Genomic DNA, 8,215 nt, shown 5'->3' on the forward strand with positions numbered 1-8,215 from the left:
ATATTCCATACTTGTATATTTTGTTGTATTTCATTGCCTCATTGCCCATAAATAACCACAATAACAACTGAAAAGGATTCAAAAGTCTTACGAGCACATGTCTGTGTACTTGTAAAAATAACAACAAACTAACTTTGTATGTAGACAAAAATAAACAAAAATAAGTAAGAGAGCTATATTCGGCTGTGCCGAATCTTATATACCCTTCACCGAATTATACTTCAAAATACAAATTTTAAATATTTTTAGGTAAACAAAATTTATTTTTTTTCCAAAGTAGTTTTTTTTTTATTTTTTGGTAAATTTTTTTTTTCAAATTGTTATTTAAATTTTAAAAAAATTTCTTATTCATTTTTTGGTGAAAAAAAAATCGGGTTAAAAAATATTTTTTCCGATTTTGTAGGTCCAACTTACCATGGTCTTATATACGTCATTGCAAAGGTCTTTGAAATATATATCATTAGATATTCATATTGTCTATATTAATGACTTAGTAATCCACATATACATAGGCCAAAAATAGGTCAAAAATCTAGGTTGTCCTGGTTTTTGCTTATATCTCAGCCATTTGTGCACCGATTTTCTCGATTTTAAATAGCAACCGAGCTGCAATTTGGATCGCGATCCAAACAAAATATCGTTTTCTGATTTCTTTTTACAGGGAACAAATTTTTGCTGCATTTTTAATGGATAATGTTACTCCATAGACATTTATATACCATAATATATAACGGAATATGGCTCTTCCGGGAAAAAATGTGTGAAATGATGGACCGATTTTTACCATTTCAACGGAGCTAGTCCTTTTACCATAGGATTTTTGAATAACATTAACTTTTGTCCCACATTTTGACAGACTTTGACCATTTTCAATACCAAACATTCTTCGTCTTCCCCATACATCATTCCCTAGATACCCTATCGTGCCAACAACAGACATACGGACATAGCTGAATTGTCTTACAATTTCTTAAGGACCCAGAATTCATATACTTTTTGGTTCTATAACCAATATTTCGATATGTTAAAAACGGAATGACAAAATCAATATACGTAGGCTTATTGACTTTTTGAATTTTTCGCCTCTTAACTGAAAGGGCAACATGGCTCCTGTCAACAGGAATCTATTAGTTGACTCCTGTCTAAATTAGCACGAGCTGCGTCAAGCTGCACAAGTTTGTGTTTGACGGCCATTGATAGCAGACTACCGCGTGACTTGAGGAGAAAATGGAAAAAAGTGAATTTTGTTAATTAAACACTATTTTTTTTTGCCGAAAAAAAACATCACTCAAACCTTGGCTAAGTTTGATAAATACTATGGGAACTTTGCACCATCAATTTCAATGGTAAAAATCGCAAAAATCACGGAAGACGCCGAATGTTCTTTCTGCACGCCGAGTTGAGGTATGAAAATAAAGTCGAATCCGTGATACCTTTTGAACATATTTTTAAGATTTTCAAATTGTTTACTGGTAAACAAATTTGAAAGTTATTGAAGATCATTTGAAGGATACAGTAAATGGTTTTAAATCATCAGTCTACTATATTTGAAGTTGGAGGACATTGAGATCATACATTAGTTAGCTAAATCCCAGATATTATATTTTAATATTTTTACTTACCGCATTTGCTTGGGGAATTTATAGTCTCCTTATAGGTTTTTTCATTCTGAGATATTAACAATCTAAAAGTCCACAAATGAGTTTTTAGTTACAAACGTAACGAATTCTTTATTCTCTGATGTAGCGGTTTGGGTAGAAAGAACAGAACAAATACGATTAAATACATACATGCTTTATGCGTTTCTTGGCACACATAAATAAAATTGTATCTTAGAATTTATAAACGTTTTATGTTTTGTACAAATGTGTTATTTATTATTCCACCCATCTAAAGCTCATTAATATATAAATGTTCATATGTCCCATAGACGCACACACAAACGCACCCAGACACACTCCTACCCAGCAAACATTAGACAGATGGTAGTCAACCGTATGGAAAAAGTCTCTTTTCGAAATTATTTTTTTTTTTTTAAATACAACTTAATTTAAAATTGTTTCGAATCCAAGAAGAAAGCATGTCTAAGAAGAATCAGCCATCAATTCCATCAAGAATATTTTCAAAACAAAATAGGTAAAGGTTTTAATGGTTTAAAGAAAATCTGCAGAATAAAGTCTTGAAATATTTCTAAAAAAATAAAGATGCGTGTAAAAACGTTAAATATATCGGTACTTCACCCGCGGAGTCAAAGAAGCAGTGTTTTATTTAAAACACTAAAGGAGAGTTGGTATCCCACCAGTCTTAAGCGTTTGTCTTGAAATGTCTTGTCTGGCTCCTCATTGTTGAAACTTGAATGTTTCAATCCTTCAAGTCCCTCGAGATGTTCGGAGTTCTCATCCCAGGAGCTTCGCAACCAACCGAACTTGCTCAGTCATGACAACAGTAGTTTTATTCAGACGTTGGAGGTTTTTGCATTTTCATTAAGGGGAGAATTTGGCAGTTTATGCCTCTACTTATATCATAGGTTCTCCAGAATCATATTCAGACCGTGATGCCGCTTCGGGATGATTTAGACGCTTCATGGAAACTTATACAACATCCATCTTGCCGACTAATGCTAGATATTAAAGCAGATATTATAACAAACTACTATGAAGCTGAAGAAGGTTAGTCATGGCCACATAGATGACTGCAAAGTTGGTCAAGTTATTAGACGATAAACACGTATGTGGACTAATAGGGTTATACTAGAATACGTCTTTTCTAACAAGCTTTCCCTACTTATGTAGGACGAGTAAGAGTGAGAATAGATTCTGATGTACCGGCTCAATAATTAAATTTGTATTTAATTTTTGGTTGAATATAGGTAGTATAATACTAAGGAGACATGATGGAGAGGATAATCGAGGTACTTTCGATACTTAAATCATTCAGCAAACACTGAATCCAATTACCAGAATATTACCTTAATATTTATTTAAAAATTTTATAGTCCATAAGATCAAAAGCTTCCGATTCCCATTACACTTAATTTGTTATGCCCACAACATCAAGGGTTTTGGATTCCTTAATATTTAAATATTAAATATAATTATTAATTGTGATTGCTCAGAACATCAAGAGCTTCTAATTCCCTAGTATTTATACCACTCATTGAAAAACCTTTTAATTGTACAGGTTAAATGTTCAGTAGGGACTAACTATCAGGGGCTGCAGCATAAGCATAACCTTGGAGCTTCTATTGAACGAGATAACAAAGGTACAGTTCCTCCTGGGATGTCATCAGAGGAGTCAACCTAGCTTCAACATCACACAGTTGGAGTCTCTCCCGATCCATGTCCTGAAATACCCGAGGACAACATGCAAAGGTATGTGCAGGGTAGAAGTTACAATGCAACCTTGAAAGACATTCATAGACATGCCATCAATACCGCGGTCGCAGAATATGGCATGAATGTCGTACTTGGTTATATATAATAACTGAGATCGGGATGAAGCAACAGGATTATTGCCTACTGGTCCAGTGTAGATCGTGCTATTCTCAATTTATGCCCAGCTTGTAGTGTGGGCACTCATTCTAACTCCACATATTCAACAATCCAGACAAACCTACTTCACTTCGTCCAGCAGAAGTAACAGAATTCCTAAGTCTAGACCTTGATGCAGAACGTCCGCAATAGAAAATTCTATAATTTGTTGTTTAACAACAACATATCTAAGTGCATTTCAAATTCAATTTGTAGCTATAAAAACTGGATGAAATCAGTCTGAATATTCTTTCCAGTAAATTCGAATTGATCCTGTTTATATTTATAAATAGCAGCTATCAAATCAATATAAACTTTGTTTTAAAACGATATTGTTTGCTGGACATTATTCAACTACAAATGTTATTGTTTTTCTCAGCTTTTCAAAACAACATTAGATTCGAATATGATTCTTAAATCACCCAAACAATAACATCTCAACATTGTAGGGTTGGATTTTATTATTTTTGAAATTTGTTCATAATTTGCGGTCACATCAAAAATAATGCAAAGGGAAATAAAATTTAAAAAAATTATACATGAAATCACAGTTAAATTTCACAATAACCCTCATTAACACGAAGTCTGGTTAACAGTTTTCATACAAAAATAATTTTAACCGACTGTATAACTATTAGTTAATACCTTACCAGACTTCTTGTTAATGGGGGTAAGTCTCAAAATTGTTTCCTCTGAATATAGAATTTTGAAAATACATACATATGTTTATATATTCGAATATCTGTCAACACTATTATAGTGTTGTAAGTATTTAAGTCCCATTGTGTATGTTATTTATTTTTTGTTTCCCAACTTTTGTGGCAATTACAATTGTTGGCATATATTTTACAACTGCAACAAAAACTACATAAATACAACAATATAAATGCAATATATTTGTCTGTGTAGGTAACACCCCTTGTCTGTTGTTCTCTTACTTGACAAGTAAAGGAGTCGAGGAACCACAAAAAAAGTCAAGTCTGTTCGAATAAATAAAGAAATGCATAAATAACAAAATGGAGATTTAAAACTAAAAGTTAATGTTGCATTTTTTTTTCATTATTATTACAAGTTTAACAGAAAATAGTTGTAAAAATTCAATTGAAATTTTGGTATTTTAAAATGGAGTCTTAAATAATTTGTTCAAACTGCTGAATAATTTGGATTTGTTTGTTTTACATTGTTTTTAAATTTAATTAAATTAAATTGTATCTCTAAAGATTCTTGTGTTTATTATATTAAGCATATGTATATTCTGTAACTGAGTATTATCTTATATATAAATAGGCTACACGTTTTTTTGTGGTACACTTTTAAGTATGTTATTGTCCACCTATATTGATGAAACATATATGGTTTAAAAGATTTTTTTCTCTAGATGTGCACAATATAAACAATATTTAAAAATTCTTTCCATAAAAGTGGTAAAAAGCATTTTAAAAGCAGTCGAATATCGGTCACCAGGCGATCCTAGTAGAATTAAATGTAGATATTGTTACGAAATTGCTTTATAAATTTGAATTTAACGGTCTGTAACGGATGCTTGTAACGTTCATCATATTTATAAACATTTCCATCAGTAAAAACTTTTACTTAAAGAAAATGGTGATAACACGCTGTTATTAACATTCTTAGATAATTCATGAAACTACTAGAAGATGCCACTATGTATATAAACAGTAACAGCGAGTTGCAGAGCAGTTAGTACGCGCTGTTATATTATAGGTAACATCAACTGTGTGTTTTTAAAGTGTGTATATTAGAGCTAATTTCAAAAATTTGATTTGTGGGTATCATAATTTGTCTTAAGGTTTTTGTGTAAATAAAAATAATGGAGTCCTTTTTTAGGAAAATTTTCACTCCTTGTGATGGTTCAACGCACCTAAAAATGCAGTTTTTGAGCACATTCTTTTGTAGACCAAAAAGGGTTGAATATATTGCAAATATCATTTCACATAACTTTTTAACGGGTTGTGATAGAAAGGAAATATTGGTACCGTTTTGATAAGCATATAATGTATTTTCATCGTGCATTTTTAAAAAATCTAAAATTCTTTTTTTATATTTTTATGAGATTTGCGCCCCCTGTTGTGGGTTTTCGGAACTATTTTAAGGATTCAAAAAACATAAATTTTATTAAATTTTAATGCAGAATCGACTGGTTAAATCAGATTTGCCATTTATTCAACCGTTTTAGCTCTACAAAAAATGGTCTCAAAATCCGCGTCTTTAGGTGCGTTGAACCACCAGAAGTAGTGAAAATTTTCTAAGAAAAGGACGCCATTATTTTTATTTACGCAAAAACCTTCAGAAAAATTATGATACCCGAAAAACAAACGAAGTGACCTGGTCACAAACGAACGCTAGTGTATATATTAAAAGAGAGTGAATATTTAACCTCCTCTGTCCTGGCGTGCAACCTACTGGAAAATAATTTTTGGTCTTACGACTATTTATACAGCTAGCTGAACATGTTTTTTGTTCTAAAAACCGGTATTATTTTTCAAGCAGGCCACACAACATTTTTTTTTATTTATTTTTGTGATCAGTTGTTCGTAGAACACGTTTCCTTGAGCACTTAACCATTTCAATTTAAAGTTGTGACGTACAAAAATACAATTCAATAATCCAGGTAAGGTACATAAATTTTCATTAAATTTATTGCTAGGCGCTTATGTTAGCATTATTTCCAGCTGGCTACACCTACAATATCTCAGAATCCTTTCGTCCTTTATGTCCTTGAACAAATTTTGTATTCTATTGTTTCTCCCAGAAGCATAAAAAAATATTGTTGAAGACATCCGACGCTTGGTTTTTCCTTGGGACTGAGGAGGTTAAATTGTTGTGCTAATTTAAATAAATAAAGAGTTGCTACAAATGTTAAACAACTGATCGCTTTTATTTGCAATTAGAAGAATACGGTTTATTTAAAGGAAATATACCACCGTTTTTAAAAGGTATAAACGTAACAATATAGAGGTTTTCGGACAAATACGATATGAAATTTGTACATTGCTGACATAGCTGTCTTTGCTTCAATCGGTAGTTTTTGACCATTGACCATATTGACGCAAGCTTTCATGAAATGTTATTAGATGACATTATAATTTGAGTTCACGAAAAAATGGACATTGCAAATCGGTTTATAAATAGCTGAGATATAAGCGAAAAACGATTGTACATTGATGTGGATGATACATTCAAGAATAATGTCTAATTGATCAGAAATAGAATTCTTTAAGTGGTTTTGATAGAATTTTGAACAAATATTCAAAAACTTCTAAATTTCAGGAATCTTGGCCTGGACTCAAACCTGCGCGGGTAAAAACCAATGTATTTCATATCCATATTCTTAACCACTTGGACACCGCAGCTTGGTTTAAAAACATGTAAGAGTGCTACAATGTAGCATACTATATATTCTTTTGTGCCGAATCGTATAGACCATTCACCAAAGTATACTTTTAAAAAAATGTGTTGGTTAAAAAAAAAATTGTTAAAAAGAACTGGATGAAAAAAATTGGTGAAAAAATCGATATACTCACGGTTTTTGCTAATATCTCAGCCGTTAGTAGCCCGATTTTCTCAATTTTAAATAGCAATATAAGTTGTATCAATAATGTATGTAAGTTATTTGGTGGTTCGGAAACTTTATTTCAACATACAGGCGGACATAGCTATATCGACTCCTGTATCTATAAGGATACTTTATGAGGTCGCAAATGAAAAATGTGGAAATTACAAATGACAAACTCATATATAGCCTTACCACTCATGGTGAAGGTTATAAGAACATATTCTTATAAAAAATGTGTATTTAGTAAACATATGTTAGTATTTATTAAATATAAAATATCTTTCGCTGCGGACAGGATTCGAACCTGTGCGGGTAGAACCCAATGGATTTCAAGTCCATCTCCTTAACCACTCGGACACCACAGCTTGATTTAAATAACATATTCTTATAAAACATTTATTAATATTTGGAAAACATTTTAAACAAATGGATTTTAGCTAAAACATAAATAAATAAATTAATTAATGTGTAATTTGTATGTGGAAGTATTTAGATATAAATTTAAAGTGTTTTAGCTAAAATATAAAATAACATTCGCTGCGGACAGGATTCGAACCTGTGCGGGTAAAACCCAATGGATTTCAAGTCCATCTCCTTAACCACTCGGACACCGCAGCACTATATGAGTGGTATTTCTTTAAAAAATTTAAATAATATTGAATAGAATTTATTAAAAATAAAAATACATACTTAAAGGATACAAGTTCAACCATAGAGGGTTTTGAGAACTTTGAAACGAATTTAAAGACTAATATTTTTTTTTAAAATATCCCAAAAAGCCAACAAAAACTTTAATTTCAAGTGTTCCAAATTAATTTTGAATTCCAAACCGAAGAATAACAAGAAGAGAAGGCTCTCAATTTGTGCACAACAACAACAACATTACTCTGTTCTCACATACAAGTACTATCCCAATAAGCATTTTTCTGGAATTCAAGTTGAAAGCTAAGATAAATCAAGCCTTGAATTATAAACATAAATTCAAGCCATATGTTTTTTGTTTGAAAAATAAGCAATTTTTCAAATATTTTTCAAGTTTAAAACATAATTACATTTGCATTCAAGTCAAATTCAAACAAAATGTTCAAGTGCTTATTGGGATATGAAT

At 31.4% G+C, this 8,215-nt stretch overlaps 2 non-coding genes across 2 annotated transcripts; both read right to left on the bottom strand.

Annotated features, from left to right (window-relative positions):
- Positions 1-7,390: 7,390 nt before the first annotated feature.
- Positions 7,391-7,472, bottom strand: TRNAS-UGA (transfer RNA serine (anticodon UGA)). Its single transcript has one exon. It is a non-coding gene; the product is annotated as a tRNA-Ser (tRNA).
- Positions 7,473-7,642: 170 nt separating this feature from the next.
- TRNAS-UGA (transfer RNA serine (anticodon UGA)) lies at positions 7,643-7,724 on the bottom strand. Its single transcript has one exon. It is a non-coding gene; the product is annotated as a tRNA-Ser (tRNA).
- Between the last annotated feature and the right edge of the window lie 491 nt (positions 7,725-8,215).

The sequence above is a fragment of the Calliphora vicina genome, chromosome 2, assembly GCF_958450345.1.
Source record: "Calliphora vicina chromosome 2, idCalVici1.1, whole genome shotgun sequence".
NCBI lineage: Eukaryota > Metazoa > Arthropoda > Insecta > Diptera > Calliphoridae > Calliphora > Calliphora vicina.